Source organism: Clytia hemisphaerica, unplaced genomic scaffold, assembly GCF_902728285.1.
Source record: "Clytia hemisphaerica strain Z4C2 unplaced genomic scaffold, Clytia hemisphaerica genome assembly, whole genome shotgun sequence".
Classification (NCBI taxonomy): Eukaryota; Metazoa; Cnidaria; class Hydrozoa; order Leptothecata; family Clytiidae; genus Clytia; species Clytia hemisphaerica.
Window position 1 is genome coordinate 354956 of NW_027103319.1, and position 19719 is coordinate 374674.

Consider the following 19719-nt stretch of genomic DNA (forward strand, 5'->3'; position numbering starts at 1 on the left):
CACATTTTCGGCAGAGATTGAAATACGGAACATTCAAAAAGTTAAAAAAGTTCGAAAATTGGCTGAATGAAAAAAAAGGAAAGAAACCAGCTGCGCTGGAAGGTCAGGGGAAGGTCAGCAATGATAAAAGATACGCAATATATGTATACAATAGATTTGCGTTATGTTTTTGTTATTAGTATGAAAGAAAAAATCGGTTTAAATAAATTCACAAACTTCAAATGTCAAATGTTGACCGTCAAAGTTCAGAAATATCGATTTAACCCGTAGGCATCATGAAAAACATTCCAAACTTATTCAAATTTACAAATGAGCTGTATTTTAGTATCCTTTAATGAGTTACAGCATAAGTTTACTTGAAAAAATTCTCTGTCAGGTTTGAAAAATCCAACCACCGACCGTTTAGAGCGATAGATCCAAAATTGTCCATTTTCACGGGTTGCATCATGAAAAACATTCCAAACTTATTCAAATTTACAAATGAACTGTATTTTAGTATCCTTTAATGAGTTACAGCATAAGTTTACTTGAAAAAATTCTCTGTCAGGTTTGAAAAATCCAGCCACCGACCGTTTAGAGCGATATAGATCCAAAATTGTCCATTTTCACGGGTTGCACCATGAAAAACATTCCAAACTTATTCAAATTTACACATGAGCTGTATTTTAGTATCCTTTAATGAGTTACAGCATAAGTTTACTTGAAAAAATTCTCTGTCAGGTTTAAAAAATCCAGCCACCGACCGTTTAGAGCGATATATATCCAAAACTGACCATCTTTTTTAATTGAATTGAATTGAATATATTTTCGCTGCAACACAGCAGGATAACCCCTTACAAAAAACGGGTAGCATCATGAAAAACATTCCAAACTTATTCAAATTTACACATGAGCTGCATTTTATTATCATTTAATGAATTACAACATAATTTTACTTGAAAAAATTCTCTGTCAAGCTTGAAATATAAAACTCCAACATCCAAATGCTCCCACTTGCTCCCTGACCTGACTCCATCCATCTTGAAAAGGAAAACCTTAAAAAATACGTTGCCATAAAGAGAATGAAATTTGACTTTACTAACAATTCTATCCAATATAAGAGTAGGTCAAACATCGTGCGGGTAGGCGAGGCAAAAATTCTAAATCGGCCGCTGGTTTAGCCTGGACTGCTGGACTTGTTAATCTATTGCGTGCACAGGCTCCGACAAAACCAAAATCTTTTCGTTCAGTTGCTTTTTAAAGGCCCACTTGCGCTGCGCGGCTGGGCCAAATAACTGTTCCTTAATATAGTTGTCTAAAAAGTCGATAACACGATAATATCTCCAATTGATGTTATGGAAGGTTCCAGATCTAAATCAGTAACAAGTCTCTTTTCTAATAGTACGATTCGTAACTCTCTAGCTTTCCAGCATGTTTCGACTCTCCAGCACGCTTCCGACTCTCAGCTCTGGTTTAGTCGGCCCACTTTTAGCCCTGCCTATTCTAATTGCTAGAGTTGGCATAAAGTGGATCGAAAGTGGGCTGTCTTTGTTTGACTTTAGACGGCCAACTCTTTGCCGACTTTTGCGAAACAATAGTATAGCGTCATTGGTTGCGAGCTCGAAGTTCTATGCGCAAAATATTTTATGTCTGGTTTTATGGTGCGTGTGACCGCGATAAAAGTAAACAAACATGGTAGACTCAGCTGCGGAAAAATTATCCTCTCTCGTCGATCTATATCAAGTGAAGCAAGTTGCTGCAGAGAATTTTAACTGCATTACAATTCAAAATTTCGTGTACTTTTACAAGAAATCGTACAAAAGTTGGCTAAAAGTGGATCGAAAAACGGCTGTCTAAAGAGAGCCCGCTTTCTGCCTACTTTCTTGATTATGATCGGCAAAACCACTCGACGCGAATCAAAAGAGGGCACCATGTCGACTTTACATAACATTTCACTTTAGACAGCCCACTTTCGATCCACTTTATGCCAACTTTAATTAGCAATTAGAATAGGCAGGGCTAAAAGTGGGCCGACTAAACCAGAGCTCAGTATGCTTTCCGACCCCAACACTGATTTTGTGATTCCGGTATTTATAGTTTTTAGTTGTATGAGTATTTAGGGGACTGGATTTAGAGCCTGGGATCAATAGTCACGTTGGTTTAGTTGTTCGCGTCCATTCATGTGGTTTGGGATTGCTTCCTCGATCCCAGCTCATAAATCTTTCAGTGTTGTGCGTAGATTGATTCAGTCTTTTGGCTTTTTTCTCGATTATCTCAGTGTGTCAGTGGTTTGTAAACATATTAGTCACTCTTTGGCTAACGGGGTTGTAGTCTGTTTTCCTCGATGATCTTCATGCGTAAATATATTCAACGTGAATGGTATATGATGATTTTCCATTGACTGAATGCTGGTAGCTAGAGAAGGTCTTTTCATGGTCTATTCCTGCGTAAGCACGTTGGACTTGAATGGATAATGTAGATTGTTTATTTTGGGATGAGTGATGTTTTCTCAAAATATCTCTACTGTCACACCTCCATATAATGATAAGTGACGTCCTCGTCACTAAAGTATTTATTTCAAGTATAAAAACGATTCTCATACCATGTGCACCTTTTCAACATCCATTCCCATATGTATGTAAAAGTCACTAGTATATGCCAGCTTACCAGTGTCTCGTCAATACACATCAAAATGAATGTCTGGTATATGAACATCATTTCGTATTCTTAACAATTCGCTTGGGTACCCTTTCCAATTTCGGCTGTCTCTATTATTCATCATGTATTTTTCGGCCTTCTCTATTAATTGATGCGTATCGTGAATTAGTTCGTAATAAAACGCCACGTTCGTCGAAACGAAGTTTATCGTGAATTTGTTCGTAATAAAACGCCACGTTCATCGAAACGATGTTTATCGTGAATTAGTTCGTAATAAAACGCCACGTGCATCTTTGTGTTATCATCGACTTTGTTTTTCAATATTGTTTACCAAATTAACTAACCAGTTTCCAATTTTAAATTTAATTTCACAAAAATTTAGCTTCTTTAAAAATTATTTCCAATTCTCAATAAAATTAAAAAATAACAATTAAAAATCCTTAAATCGAGTTCCTAAAATGCCAAATCTAAATATCAAATTTTACGTACAATATGTCAGAAGAGAAGAAGTTTAGTTCATTTTTCTTCTCTTCTTTAAAAAATTCAAACATTTATATCAAATTTCACATTAGTTACAATTAAATACTCATAATTCCTTTTTCACAGTAACTTCCAGTAGTAAAACAAAAGAAAACTCCTCAAAAAAATTTTATCCACATAGTTATACATACAAAGTTTTTCCTTTCTTTCATTATTCATGTAGGGTTCGAATTCGACATTTAGCATTCAATCTCTGGTATTTGGTTGTACCATTGGATTTTGATGTATTATGCATGATACCAAGGATCATTTTTTCGGAATTAGATATGTATTGGTTTAGAATCCTTGGTACTGGAAATTCGATAACCACAATATGTTTTGTTCGCTCTGACAACACTTTTCCAGCTCGAACATGCAAAACGGTTGGTATCTTGACAAATTTACTTGTGAGATTTCCATTTGGTAAATATTCTTCGTCTGATGGATTCTTGATCAAAGTGAGAACGTACATGGTCGCAACCGTCAATGCAGTAATAGTGGCTATAACTACTAGGATACTCCAAAATCTGGGTGTTTCTTTTCGTTTGTTACTCGCAAAGAATCTCTTTCTCCTGCTCGCACTGGTTATGGTTTGTTCTAAAAAAATTGATGATAGCCTTCTCCGAGCTCAAAATATTCATTCCAATGATTGTTCAATAAGTAGTGACTAGAACCGGTGTCTACCAGGGTAATAAAGGTCTTTGTTTCTCCTCCTATGGATAAATAGACTTCTGTCTTGATGTAGACTGGGAATCCAGTCGTTTATAACGTTTTTGTTGAAAGCGAGAAATTTTTATGTCGGGATATGATTAAAATAAACGACTGGGCTAAGGTGGTTTCCGTAGCTTACGGGAGTTCCAGCAGGGCCCGCAGATTTCTGCGGGGTGAGAAAACAATCATATACAACAAAATATATAAACAAATAAAAATTTTAGCCAATAGAATTTCTAAGTGAAAGAAAAAAAAACAAACCAAATCAAACCAACAAGACCCCCTGAAAATGTTATCCAAAAACATGAAAAAAGAGAATTTTTATGAAAAGTTTGTTGTGCACAAAATATTCTAGACGACTATATTGATGCTCCTGTCAAGTTTTCTACTTCCTATTTTTTCACCGAGTTAAGTCGTCTAGCATGCTAGACTAGTCTTGATGCCATATTTTTGCTCTTCTTGGTCAGTTGATCGGCAATGTATTGCCAGTACATGTCCATGGTGTCGTTTGGTCTTATGAATGTGGCTTCTTTTCTTTCCAGTATGAACGTACGTGAAGAGTTCCCTCGTAATAGGTTCTTCTGTTACTGTTTCGAATGTTTTCCCATCATTTGGCGTTTTAAAGCGACGACTTTGATGATGACGGTGGTGATGTCGTTCCCTATGCATTTCTTTACGGGAATGTTCTTCGTCCTTTTCTAACCGTTGCTGGGCTGGTGAGAATTTCATTTTGGTATTTTTCTTGAAAAGTTTTATTATGGAGCCTCGGTTCAGGTATACAAAAGCTCCAATTAAAGCTAGAGGGACGACCCGTTTAATAGTTCCACCGATCCCACCAAAGATGTTGAGGATACTTCCTATTCCTTTCCAAGCAGATTCCACTGCATCGCCAGTAGAAGTGATGATATTACCTGCAGCTGAACCAAGGGAAGTAACAATCTTTTCATCCAAGTTACCAACTCCAGTTAGGACACCTTGTATTCCACTTCCTAAAGCTCCTCCAAGTCCAACTCCAATACCAGTGAGAAGGTCGCCATTTCCACGTTATATCTGTAGTTGTTTTACTTCCTCCATAGCATCATGAATTTCGGAGAAGATGTTTAGCATGGAGTATGGTGCCAGGTGTTGAGGTGGTTTCTGAATCATTCTTTCATCGAATCCTCTAATCTTTTGCAACTTCACAGAAATGGGTCCATGGAATTGCTTCTTTGTTTTTGTCTTGGTTACTTCTCCTTCTTGGTCTATCACATCATATGAGCCTTCGTTGTTTTGTACATACGTAATAGGGTCTTTCAAGAGGGTTTCCATTGTATGTTTTCGTATTGAATGCTTAGATACAATCAGATGGACTGATAGAGATTTCCTCCGAATTAGACGTCTCCTTTTTGGAGGAAACTTTTCTGATCCAGGCAACTCTTGGTTTCCTGATTTTTTTGTCATAGAATGAGTACATATAGGTATTTTTGGGAATTTGTATATTCCTAGTGGAGTAGTGGTGGTGCAATCGTAGAGATTTCCCAGTCTTGGTCCAAATATTATTGGCATGAACATAAGGACCAGAAATAGTGACCATTTTAGCGAAGTGGGCTGGCTTCTTCTGTATGAGATGGTGTTAATCGATAGATTGGGGTCTAGGAATCTCTTGACCAACTCCGCATTTAAGTTTTCTTCAGGTTCCCAGGTGTTTTCGTCGTGAGAATATCCTTGCCATTTTATTAAGAAGTATCTTTTGTTTCTCTTGAGCTTCATTTTCAAGATTTCCTCCACCATGTAGATTGGTTCATCTGCTTCCATTTCTTGAGAAGTTTCAAAAGTTTGGTCTGGATCAGGTTGGGTTTCATCTTCTACAACAGTGTCATTAATCTCTTTTGGTCCAGTCTGCTCTTGATTTTGATTTCCAGATGTGGATGAGTCTGTCTCTTCGTGCTCTGATTCTTCATTCTCTTCAGATACGTCACTCAAGTCATCAGAGGAATCATCGTTATTAGCACGAAAGTTTGGATCATTAAATGGCTTCATTTGGTTGACATGGACCACAGTCGTTGGTTTTCTTTTATTGAGGGGGTCATTCAGCTCAAAATTTATTTCGGATATCTTTTTCGTGACTCGATATGGACCAATCCACTTTGCCATCAATTTTGGACTCAGGCCCTTATAACGTTTTTTATTGTGTAGCCAGACCTTATCTCCGACTTTGAACTGAGTGTTAGTAGCCCCTCTGTCGTAGTAGTACTTGTCTCGTCGTTGGGCTTTTCGTAGGTTCACTTGTGCTAGCTTCTGAGCGGTACGCACTTGATCAACTATCCTTTCACGATGATCCTCAATTAACGGTGATAATTTTCGTCCAGGATTGAACTGTAGGTCACTTGGTAGCGTAGCCTCTCTTCCAAACATTAAGTAGTGTGGCGAATCCTGTCTGGATGCATTGATACTTGTACGGTAAGCGAAGAGTACTGAGGGAAGATACTGGTCCCAATCATTCTGTCTTGAAGCAAGAAAGTGGGAAATGCCTTTAACAATGGTTCCATTAAGTCTTTCTACAATGCCATTAGATTGAATATGGTATGACGTGGTGCTAATCTGTTTGATATTCAACATCGCACAAACTTCTGCCATCAAATGAGACAAAAAATTGGTACCTTGATCAGTGACAAAGTATCTTGGAACGCCAAAGTGAAATATGATATGATGCAGTAACAATTCAGCAATAACGTGTGCTTCGGTCGAGGCAGTCGCGAATGCCTCAGGCCAAGAATTGAGTCGTTCAATAAAAACCACTACGTATCTGTTCCCAGCGTCTGTTCTTGGGAAAGGTCCAACTACATCACAGTGAAGTGCGCTCCAAGGTTCTCCAGTTGCTATAGGTAGTAATGGTGCTTTCTTTGATGGTGTTCCTTTATCCTGTTGGCATATAATGCAGGTGTCGACCCAGGTTTGGATATTAGTCAACATCCCTGGCCAAAAATACCGTCTTTTTAATTTGTCAGTGGTCTTGGCAAAGCCAAAGTGTGCTGCGTTGGGTTCATCGTGATTGTACCTCATGATAGCGGCGCGGAACTTCTTTGGGATTACCAATTGTTTCCATACACCTTCGGGTGTAGTGGTCTTTGGGCTATAGATGTGGTAAAGAACTCCTCCATCCATGAGATAGTTGTCAATGTCTCTCAGAACAGTATCTTTTTGCTTGCCTTCAGGTAGAGTCTTCTTTTGCAGATATTCGATTTTTGCTTTCAAATCAGGATCCGCAATTTGGTGTCGTTGAATTTCGTCTTTGTCGAAGGTATTTTTCGTAATAGCAGCGAAGAAGAGGTTGTTGGCTGCTTCTGATAGACTTTGAAATGTTTCCTCATCATTGATATTTGAAGGACCGTCTTCAGCCTCTCTGGTTGTATGATCAAAGGAGTTTATTTCTTCGTTCATTCTTTCCGGAATATCTATTGGTTCGTTTGGTCTTCTCTTTTCCCAATCAATGGTTTGGTTTTTCTTTTTGGATACTTTTGGTTTAGTTTGGGCTTCTGCTTGTAGCTGATCCCATGGAATTCTTGAAAAACCGTCTGCGTTCCCGTTTGCTTTTCCAGGTCTATACTCGATGATAAAATCATAAGCTTGTAGATATAGACTCCAGCGACATAATTTACCAGTGCTGTCCTTTGTGCTCAGGATGTAGTTCAGTGGCTTATGGTCTGTGAGAATTGTGAATTGCCTACCATGAAGGTATGGGTGAAGTTTCTTTACGGCAGTCACGATTGCTAAAGCTTCTCGCTCAATAACAGATAGTCTTTTTTCTGCTTCATCCAAACGACGTCCTCCATAGATCACGGCCTTTTCTAGCTTGTCATACCTTTGGCTTAAGGTCCACCCGATTCCAGTATTGGACGCATCGGTTTGTAGGTAGAATCTCTTTGTAAAATCTGGTAGAGCAACCACAGGTTCGGACGTGAGAATATGTTTCAGTTTCTCAAATACCTGTTGACAGGTGTCATCCCAATTGAATTTTACAGCTAATTTCGTCAGGTTGTATAAAGGTGATGCCAAGTTACTGAATCCCTTCACAAATCGTCTGTAGTAGGAACATAGTCCCAAAAAGCTTCGTACTTCTTTGACGGTTCTTAGCTGTGGGAACTCTCGTAATCGTCTGGTGTTCTCCTCGTTTGGTCTAATGCCATCTGATGAAATGATGTGTCCCAGAAATGTTATTTCCGTCTCTGCAAGGTCACACTTTCCAGGGTGAGCTTTAAGGTTGGCTTCAGCTAGCTTGTCAAAGACGAATTTGAGATGGATAAGGTGCTCCTCAAACGTGGATGAGTATACTATAATGTCATCCAAGTATACGAGGACAGATTTCCACAGTTCTTCCGTAAAAACGTGTTCGATAAGCCTTTCAAACGTCATAGGACTGTTTTTAAGTCCCATTGGCATGATGACACATTCGTACAGTCCACGGTGCGTGCAAAGTGCTGTCTTCGGAATTGAGGACTCTCCCATAGGAATTTGCCAAAATCCACTTTATAAGTCAATTTTACTGAAATATTTTGCGCCTTTTAGATGATCTAGCAAGTCGTCTACACGTGGTAGAGGATGACTGTCGACGGTTGTGACTTTATTGACTGCTCGATAGTCGAAGCATACTCTGACCCCGCCTCCTGGTTTTGGTACAACGACCACAGGTGAGGCCCATGGGCTCGTGGACTTTCGGACTAAACCTCTTTCTATCATTTGGTCGAGTTCTTTGTCGATAACTTCTCTTTGTTTTGGGGAAGCTCTGTAGGGGCGTTGCCGTACTGCGGCTGCGTCGCCATTGTGGATTATGTATTGAACAAGTGGCGTGAGTCCAATTTCTTGGAGGGTGGCTGCAAAAGTTTCTTTATAGGTGTTAACCAGCTCTTGAATCTGTCTTATTTGGCTGTCTGACAAATCGGAATTGATTTTCACTTGCGAAGCATTCTTTCCATCTGCCGTTCGTTTGCTACTCGTTGGAATCAAGGTTCGTGTTGTAAGTTGTCTTCTGGACCAGTTACTCTCCTATCAGTTTGACTTGTCTCTTGGATCGGTGCAAGTGTTGTTATCTTTGTTAGGGTGCCCAGAAGAGAACCAGCAGGAGTTTTGACGGGATTCTCATTGAGACTTGTAACTTTCAAGGTAACTCTTCCACTGCTTCCCCGAAAAATTGCCGGAGTTATGTTCAAGGATGTTTGTTGTTTCAGTTCCTCTGATGGTTCGAAGAGATAATCGTCTCCAGATGAAAAATCATATTCGAATTGCCAAATCGTCTCGCAAAGTGGTAAAATGTTCTTCTTCTTTCTTGAAAATAGTTCAGTCGTAGGCTTGCGTTTAGACATTGAACGTAAAGGTATCGCCGCAAGGTGTTCTTTTGGTACCGGAAGTGATGGTTTATCAATTTCGAGAGTTAAACTTTGTTCCTTGTAATTGATCGTTCCATTGTTTTCAGTAAGAAAGTTATGTCCCACCACTATGCTGTGGCTCAAGCCTTCAACGATGTATAGATTGGTCATATATTTTTCCTTTTCGATTTCCAAGGGTATATATATGGACCCTTGTATTGCTAGTTCTTCTTGGTTGGCGGTTACGACATTAGGAAGATTATTTGTTGAGGGTGAGATTGTTGTTAAGCTCTTGATTTCATCCCAAAAAATCTCGACTGATAGCTGTTATGGCAGCTCCACTGTCTATCAGAAATTGACAGTCTAATCCAAATATTTTACCCCAAATTCGGACTGAGGTAGGACTTTCCTGGATGAAGCGACTTTTAACTTTCTTCATCTTTTGTATAAGGACATTTTGATATAGAGTTTTGTGGTTTCCATCGACAAATAATGCTTCATTACTGTCTGTTGTTGATGTTCCCTCAACCGTCTGGACTTGAATGTTCTTTGATGTGGACTGAACTTCATTTTCTTGTAAAGATGCATTAATGTCAATTAAGTTTTCAACTTCGTTGGTCTCACTGCTCTTTGCTGCAAAGTCAAATTTTTCTTCATCATCGTATGTTGTGTCAAAGTTGGCCTCTTTTCTATCTTGATTGTCTTCAAATGATACTTTAAGTCCGTCTGGTTCGGGGTTTCTGCTTTGAACATCATCTTCTTCATTCTTTTTGTCTCCAGAGCGAAGGTGAGGGGTATCGGATTGGGAGGAATAACTGGGAGGGGGAGAGCGTGGAGTATATTCTATTTCGACATCAGAGTCGTCATTACAAAGTTCAATGTCTTCATAGTTGACAGGATCATCATATTTCATATCATACCAAGGAGATGGGGGATCTGGAGGATTAGGTTGGGAATTAGCTTTTAAATCGCTTTCACTCGACGATGGATAGATCATACAGTTGAAAGTGTTCCGTTTAGCCGTATATGCATTGTTGTTGCTATCTCTTTTCGTAGAATGGTTCTGTTGAGTTTCTTGTTGATTTGTTGCCGAAGCTGGAGGGCCTTGTGGTCTTGACACAAAACGCCTACCATCGTTGAATGGAATTCGTGGGTCCCTTCCACGTCCATCAATATTGTTCTGTTGTCCTCCATGATTGCCATATCCTGGATAGTTGTTGCCTTGGTAGTTGTAATGTCCATAATAATTCGTATTTCCATCGTATCTGTTACTGTAACCACCGTAGCTACCTCGACGATTGTTGTTGTACCTGCCACGACCTCGAGCTTCGCGACAAACTCTCGAGGTATGGCCGACACGTTGGCAAGTGTAACATATTGGTTGACCATCGGCAGAGCGCATGTATCGACTATTGAACCCAATACTTCTGTCCCTTGGGGGCCTTCCGTTACCCTGTTTAAGTAAACGAACTTCATTCCGTAACCTGTTGATTTCTCGGGAAGAATCTGTTGTCGACGCACAATTTGTTTGACCAAAAGCATTCAATTGTTGGGGCTGTGCAGCTGTTAGTTGTAATTTTTCCTCCAACATCTCTGACATTTTTCTTTCTAAGTCCTTTTCGAAATTTTGGTTGCTATTCGAAGCCTGGTTCAGTTGAACAGAACACGCTTGTCCACTTGATAATTTTGCAAGTATTTCTTTTATCATTTTATTCGAGTCTTTCGTGGAGGTTGTTATTGGGTCTTTCAACGTAACGTAAGGTACCGCCTCCTCAAAGGTTTTGAATTCTTTGAGTATGACATCTGTGCGAAGGGGTTCATCTAAACCACTGAGCAGGGCCTCCAACTTTTGTTCGGAGGTCAGGCCCAATTGAAAGGCAATTGTCTCTAGCTTGAAGATGTAGTCGCCGAGAGAAGTAAATTCAGATCGTTTCAAAGCTGCCAGTTGAGCTTTTCTGGAGCATCTCGTTTGCATTGATGAGAATCTTGCGATCATTGATGCTTTCAACTTTTCATAGGACTTCTTTGTATCGGCAGGGAGTTGCATGTAGAAAAAACCCGCACTTCTCTCGAATGTAATTGGTAAGATCTTCAAGATTCTGTCGTCACTCCAATCGTTGCATAAAGCAAGCCTTTCGAAGCAAAAATGTTCGAAGAAGGACATGATGTTGTCAGTATCCTCACCTGTGAAGACAGGTAGGTCCTTCTTTCCTACCGTGAATGTACTGATGTGCCAGTCATCCCTTGATCTGGCTTCTCCTCTGTTGTTATCAACTCGATTCTGTCTGATGTCATCCATCCGATTTCCTCTTCTGCTGGCATTACTGCCATATCCTCCTTCACCATTGTAAGTGTTCATTTCCTCATATGTATGGTCGTCGCTCGTCGATGAATCAAGTATATCTCGATGATTAGATCGTATCTGAGGATGGCGCAAAGGGGTTCCTGCGTCAATCGGATCCAGGGTTTCTTCTGGGAAGGATCTTCGTCTCCTCGGTCTCCGGATTTGAAAATTCGATGCCATCATGAATAATTCAGGTACGAAAGTAAGAAAGTTCTAACTTACAGTTTTGGATCCTCTCTCTTCTATTTGCTTTGAATAATTGACAAGCGATAAAAATAGATATACCGTTGGATGGTGTAAATGCAAAAAGTTCCAAAATCAATAATTCAACGAGTAAAGAAGAAACAATCAACCATGCAAATCAAATTAAAATTCAAAATGCAAAGTCACTTTAAGTTAACCATGTAACAATTTTTAATAATTCAAAACGTACAACGAGATAAAATAATGGTCCAACAACTTCAATGAAATGTAAAATGAAAATCGAAATAAATCCACTACACACTGGTAAAATAAAGCAACGCTTGGTGTAAATGTATTGTACTGTGAATGTAATGTAGCACTCTTGAGAAATCCAACTTGAGTTCTAAGGTAGAGCCCCCAATGTCGCACACGGTGATTTAAGTGTGGAACTCCCTGGATATTTCACCAGACAGTTTCACTAAACCCCGAGGCGCAGTTTACCCTGAAAGAGTACAATTTAATAAGATAGTAACTGGACGATAGTAACTTCGATCGAATGAATTTTATATTTACATAAAAGTGATCACTAATATTTCAATAACTCCAAATAACTGTTCCTTAATATAGTTGTCTAAAAAGTCGATAACACAATAATATCTCCAATTGATGTTATGGAAGGTTCCAGATCTAAATCAGTAACAAGTCTCTTTTCTAATAGTACGGTTCGTAACTCTCTAGCTTTCCAGCATGTTTCGACTCTCCAGCACGCTTCCGACTCTCAGTATGCTTTCCGACCGCAACACTGATTTTGTGATTCCGGTATTTATAGTTTTTAGTTGTATGAGTATTTAGGGGACTGGGTTTAGATTGGTATATGATGATTTTCCATTGACTGAATGCTGGTAGCTAGAGAAGGTCTTTTCATGGTCTATTCCTGCGTAAGCACGTTGGACTTGAATGGATAATGTAAATTAATTATTTTGGGATGAGTGATGTTTTCTCAAAATATCTCTACTGTCACAATATATTGGTTTAATAAACATTTGGTATTTTTTATGGTATTTGTATACTTTTTATTTTCTTACAATTTCAAAACAATAAGTGATCTTGACAATCTTGTCCTGGGTTAAGTGTATAAAGAAATGGTTGGCAAAATAGAATATTATAGCTTTAATTGAATATTTTTTACGTATATCCTTTCTTTGATGCATTTCCTGGTATTTGCTTTTTCTTAAGAAAAGTACAGTACAAGGTGTCCGGAAAAAAAGTATCGAGTCATACCACTTCTATAGAATGTTTTTGTTTGGAATTGGAATGCTTAGCAAAGTCTCTCAATGTCTCATATTAATTGTCATGAGACATCTTGGATATCTTTTATGAATAACTTTTACAAAAATTCTTTCTCAGAAAACTTCTACTTTTTTTCCGGAAACCCTGTAGAATTGTTTTATTAATTTTAAACAATATTTGTATTCCCCGTCATTAAATATTTCCCTACTATAGGGGAATATTTGTTAAAACGGCTTTTTTCCGTTTCTTCTTCTTCCATTTTCGATGTTAATGTTTTCTTTATTCGTGCTACACACACGTGACTAAAAATCGTCGCGAAGATTTAGCGGGGAAAAAAATAGTATACATCTTCTATCAAAATATGGCAGGGGTTTTTACCAGCTTTTCATAAAACAAATGATTGTGTGTAAAGCTCAGAGGACTGCCTGAGTTTCTCTCATGTGTGCTGAATTTATTGTTTTTCCCATAAGGAGAAGCAGAAGGGTGGAGAAAGAAGCTGAAACACATGGAAATCCAATCTATTCCTATCTTGAGAAGAAGGTGAGCATAAATTTCTTTCTGATTTCATGTATATATTGTCTAGATATGGTCAAAACTTGGAAAAGCTTGCACTCTTCTCAGTGCCCCATTTTTAGCCTTGATACCAGATGCTAAAAAGAAAACTACAATCGGTGCCCATAACATATTGGCACTTTTGGCTAATTTATCATTTTTCGAAAATTGAAGCTCGAGCGAAAATGTCAATTTCAGGCCTTCAACTTGATTTCAACGATTATTTCGATCTGGGAGGGATTTATTGAATTCTAGGCTATATTTCAAGCCCTACTGGACCATTTTTGAACTTTTGGATCCTCAGATATTGTACGTTCCAGTGTATCTTATTGTGCCGTTCCCCGTATACATTATTGTACGTACCCCATGTACCTTATTGTACGTTCCCTGTAGGTTCCTTGTGTACCTTATTGTGCCGTTCCCCGTATACATTATTGTACGTACCCCATGTACCTTATTGTACGTTCCCTGTAGGTTCCTTGTGTACCTTATTGTACGTTCCCCTTGTACCTTATTGTACGTTCCCCTTGTACCTTATTGTATGTTCCCCTTGTACCTTATTGTACGTTCCCCTTGTACCTTATTGTATGTTCCCCTTGTACCTTATTGTACGTTCCCCTTGTACCTTATTGTATGTTCCCCTTGTACCTTATTGTACGTTCCCCTTGTACCTTATTGTATGTTCCCCGTGAACCTTATTGTATGTTCCCCTTGTACCTTATTGTACGTTCCCGTGTACCTTATTGTACGTTCCCAGTGTACCTTATTGTATGTTCCCCGTGAACCTTATTGTATGTTCCCCGTGAACCTTATTGTATGTTCCCCTTGTACCTTATTGTACGTTCCCGTGTACCTTATTGTACGTTCCCAGTGTACCTTATTGTACGTTTCCAGTGTACCTTATTGCACGTCCCCCGTGAACCTTATTGTACGTTCCCAGTGTACCTTATTGTACGTTCCTCGTGTACCTCATTGTATGTTCCCTTTGTACCTTATTGTACGTTCCCCTTGTACGTTATTGTACGTTCCCTGTGAACCTTGTTGTATGTTCCCCGTGAACCTTATTGTATGTTCCCCGTAAACCTTATTGTATGTTCCCCGTGAACATTATTGTATGTTCCCCGTGAACCTTATTGTATGTTCCCGTGTACCTTATTGTACGTTACCCGTGAACCTTATTGTATGTTCCCTGTGAACCTTATTGTACGTTCCCCGTGAACCTTATTGTACGTTCCCCGTGAACCTTATTTTATGTTCCCGTGTACCTTATTGTATGTTCCCAGTGTACCTTATTGTACGTTTCCAGTGTACCTTATTGCACGTTCCCCGTGAACCTTATTGTACGTTCCCAGTGTGCCTTATTGTACGTTCCTCGTGTACCTCATTGTATGTTCCCTTTGTACCTTATTGTACGTTCCCCTTGTACCTTATTGTACGTTCCCTGTGAACCTTATTGTATGTTCCCCGTGAACCTTATTGTATGTTCCCCGTAAACCTTATTGTATATTCCCCGTGAACATTATTGTATGTTCCCCGTGAACCTTATTGTACGTTCCCCGTGAACCTTATTTTATGTTCCCGTGTACCTTATTGTATGTTCCCAGTGTACCTTATTGTACGTTTCCCGTGAACCTTATTGTACGTTCCCAGTGTACCTTATTGTACGTTCCTCGTGTACCTCATTGTATGTTCCCTTTGTACCTTATTGTACGTTCCTCGTGTACCTCATTGTATGTTCCCTTTGTACCTTATTGTACGTTCCCCTTGTACCTTATTGTACGTTCCCTGTGAACCTTATTGTATGTTCCCCGTGAACCTTATTGTATGTTCCCCGTAAACCTTATTGTATATTCCCCGTGAACATTATTGTATGTTCCCCGTGAACGTTATTGTATGTTCCCAGTGTACCTTATTGTACGTACCCTGTGGTCCTTTGTGTACGTTCCCGTAAACTTCTTTAATGGCTCAGTATATATGCATGGCAAACATAGCTCAAACTATCAAGCAGAGTCTCACCCTTTTAAAGTCTTTTTTGGGGGGAGATTTCAGTGAATGACCACACATTTGGCATTGATTACTGTAAAGAGATTATTTCCCATTATGAAATTTTGAATTTTTCTTTCCTTTCACATTCAGGTGTCAGGATTACAAATTCAACAAATTTTGACGACCTCTAAAGCTGACAATACAATGTAACTTGCTGGCAATGATGTAATGATAATGTTGCACATAATGAGAATATGAACAAAGATAAACATTCTTGCAATGATTGAAACAAGGAACTCTATTGTTCCAAGATGTGATTTAATGATCAATGATACAAATGTCATGATGGAGTTTAGTTTATCAAGACACAAATTTCACAAAAAAGTTTGCTGGAAAGTGTTGTAAATATTTAGCAATACTGTAACTAAATGTGAGAATTTCAAGGTTGACAATTTGGTATATTATCACATGAATACTAATGTAACAGATGTTACTGGAAATCTAAATCTGTAAAGAAGGAGATCCATTTAAGTAACTTTCTATTTGTGAATGGTATAATATGGTGGTTTAGAAATTGATGACAAGGAAGTTTTTCATATGAAACTAACACAGGAAAAAATTTTCGATTTCCAAGGTTGGAAATTCAATATTTTTGGGTTGGAAATTTTGGTTTTATAATTGAAGGTTGGAAATTTGAGCGAATTTGGAAAACGTAAATTACCCATAGGTTTTTTAGAATAAACCAATGCCCTTGAAAAATCAAGTGAAAAACCCATGTAGAAATGATAATTTTCCAAGGCTGGTTGGAAAACATGACTTTTTGGGTGGGAAATTTCCAAACAGTTTGGAAATTGAAAAAAAGGTCAAAAATCGATGTGAAAATACATATTTTTGTAAATTTAATACCTCGGGTTTAAAAACTAGACTTTTTGGGTCATAAATTTGTGTTTCTCCAATCAGTTTGGAAAACGTTAAAAATCCATGTAGAAATTACATTTTTGTGAAATTGAAACTCTTTCGATTGGAAAACTAGACTTTTTGAATTGGAAATTTTTGTTTCTCCAAACAGTTTGGAAAACGTTAAAAATCCATGTGGAAATTACGTTTTTTTAACCATTTTCTGCGCATGTCCTTCGAGAAAGCCACAAGCGATTTTTGGCTCAAAACTGTTTTGATGTATAGCTAACCTACATAATAGGTTATAATGTGAGCAGTCAAGCTGAAAGTTTCCGTCAGGTGAGGCGTCTTTTCGGAGCGGCTTCGGTCAATCGCAGTGAGTTCGCACAGTGAAGCACATAGGGTACTTGTGTCATAGTTTCAAATATTGTCCTGCTGAGCTGTTTGAGTGATATAAGATCTACCACGTATCTGTGCGAATAATAACAAGAGATTGACCGGGAGCAATCGAGCCTAGGCTAGCGAGTGACTGTTCATAAAAACAAAAACCTTGTTTAAGATCTCTTTTTCCACATCTCTGCCATCACTTTTTGGATTTTGGATTTTTTCCAACTGAATTTTAAAAAGTTCAACCTTGTTAAATTTGGATTTTGGCTTTTTCCAACCTTGGAAATCGAAAATTTTTTCCTGTGTAATGTGTACAACATATTTCGATATCTCCCAAATTCATATTGCCATATTTCCATATTAGTCCCTTAGTAGACAGTCTCAAGATATTTTGGCACTTTCCTACTCAGATGAGTCTTAGTATAATATCAACTTGTAAATCTAAGATTTTATTTCCTTAATATGAAGGTAAAAACCAATATTAGTTGAATAAAATACATTTATTTTTGTTTTAAAATGGTTATCATTTGCATGCAATTTTTTAACAAGTTTTTAGACTTATATCATCTATGAACATGTCTATGAAATAACGACAATTTTTAGCAGGAATATGGTTATATTTTGTTTTGCATCGGATATTGCTTAATATAAAGGCTTTAATAAATCTAAGCTACTAAGTTGGGGCTTTAGGATAATCTGTGGGGTTCGACTGCGACTACAATCTATGCTCTGAGCTATTTAACCACATCTTTGTGGCTCTTGTTAACTTTTCATAAAACGAATGGAATGGAAGAGAAAAACAAAAGGTGGACAAAATTTGATTGACAGCTGTCGTGCTGTCGTTTCTTGATTTTGATTAATGGATGAAATATTATGTGTATTGTTTTCACGCTCATTGTGTCGACATCCGACATCTCAGGCTCATTTTCAGATGGCTTCAGTAAAATAAGATGTGAATTCAAACTACACTGTAAGGGTTTGAAACGTTCGGTAATGGTCCGATTTTGAAAACCATTTTTTGGCGGCACATGCCGTCGTTTAGAAATCGAGTGCCCTCCCCGGAATGGGATTTCTTTCGGAATCGATTCCTTGTATTTTCTAAGGAAAATAAGCCTTTTATCGTAAAAGAGAACTTTGAATACCTAGTAATTTCAAAGGAAAATCTCAATTTCAACAATTTTCTCTGTGAGAGGGGGTTCTAGGTTTGTGGGATGATTGGTATGTGCTACCTGACTTCTTGCACTTCGAATTTTGTTACCCTTAACGGGACTTTCAAGTAATTTCGCTTTTTAAGGTGCATAAACCAATATTTTTCACATGCATTATTTTCGCGATGTTTTGGGAGACTGTAATTAGATGCTGTAACTTTTATGACCCTTAGAAGGATTTTAAAGATCCAAGAAAGACACTTTTAAGGGGGAGAGTGTGCATCCCATACCATCCTTTTGCTTTGGTAGCCCCGGGTATTTTCTAAGGAAAATAAGCGTCATTATATTCTTTGTATTTTCAAAGGGACATCTCAATTTCAAATTCCTTCTATTCTGAGGAAAACGAGCTTCATACATATTCTTTGTATTTTAAAAGGAAAACTTCAATTTCAAATTTTTCAGTAATTTTTAAAGGAAATTTCTAATCTTTTTTACTTCCTTACAAAAATGCATCTCAAATTCTTTGTAACCTACCAACTACTTGGCTTTTTTATTGACAGCTGTCGTTTCTTGATTTTGATTGACGGATGAAATATTATTTGTATTGTTTTCATTTGCTAAACTAACGTGTCCCGGATGAGACTGTAACTGCTGAGATAGAGACTCAGAGTCAAGTGCTCTATCCCCTCAGCCGGTCGTACACTAATAAATCAATCAAGCCAGTTATTTTTACTGTGTTAGAAATTAAGGTCATTTTGGGAAACGAAACTTTCTCATTGGGGTGGATCGCAGTGGACCACGGAAACAGGGATATGGTAGTCAAGATTCTAAGCTAATAGTATTTAAAGATGAATTGTTTCGCAAAAAAAGTTTACTCAAAGAAGTAGACTTACGAAAAAACTTTAAACTTATTCAACTTAAATTTTGGTTTAACTGAAGAGGCCCCCCAGCAGCTTGCGTGATGGCGTGATTGGGACTTTTTTCTTGCGTGATGGCGTGATTAGAGATTTTTTTGGCGTGATGGCGTGATCAAGATTTTGGCGTGATGCGTGATAGGGCAAAAATTTGAGGCGTGATGCGTGATTTGGGCTATTTTTCGCTATTTTTTGCGTGATGACAAATTTTAGCGATTTTCGTGATGCGTGATGGAGAAAATTTTTTTGCGTGATGGCGTGATTAGGGGCGCCACTGGGGGGGCTCATAAATTGTTTAATATGATTTCTTTAGTAATTTTTATTTGGTTATAATTCGGTTTGCACTGACAGCTAGAGTACATACCCTTTGGATAACTGTTTTAAAAAACAGTCCTTTATCAGATTTGGTTAAATTAAGTTTGTTTTAAGTTGAAGATGTCTCAAATAAAAGATTGATTAATTAATTAAATAAATAGAGCTTCGACTCTTCCCTTCTTTCTTTATATAGAAATATTGTAAGTTTTTTTGGTATAAATTTTTTAATTTTTTTCTGGTAGGCGAGACCAATTTAATTTGTTGTTCTACGGGCCCGACCGACACTATTTTTGCTAAAATCAAAAAAATAATAATATTGAATTTCCAATACAATATATTTTACACACTACTTATTTGTAAGAATCAAATTTGAATAAAGCTGAAGATTAATTCAAGAAATTGAAAATTTTAGAAAATCAAGCATTCCATACACTAAGATTTTATTATGATCTTCATCGAATATAAAAGAAGTGAACCAGATATTTTTTGGAAAA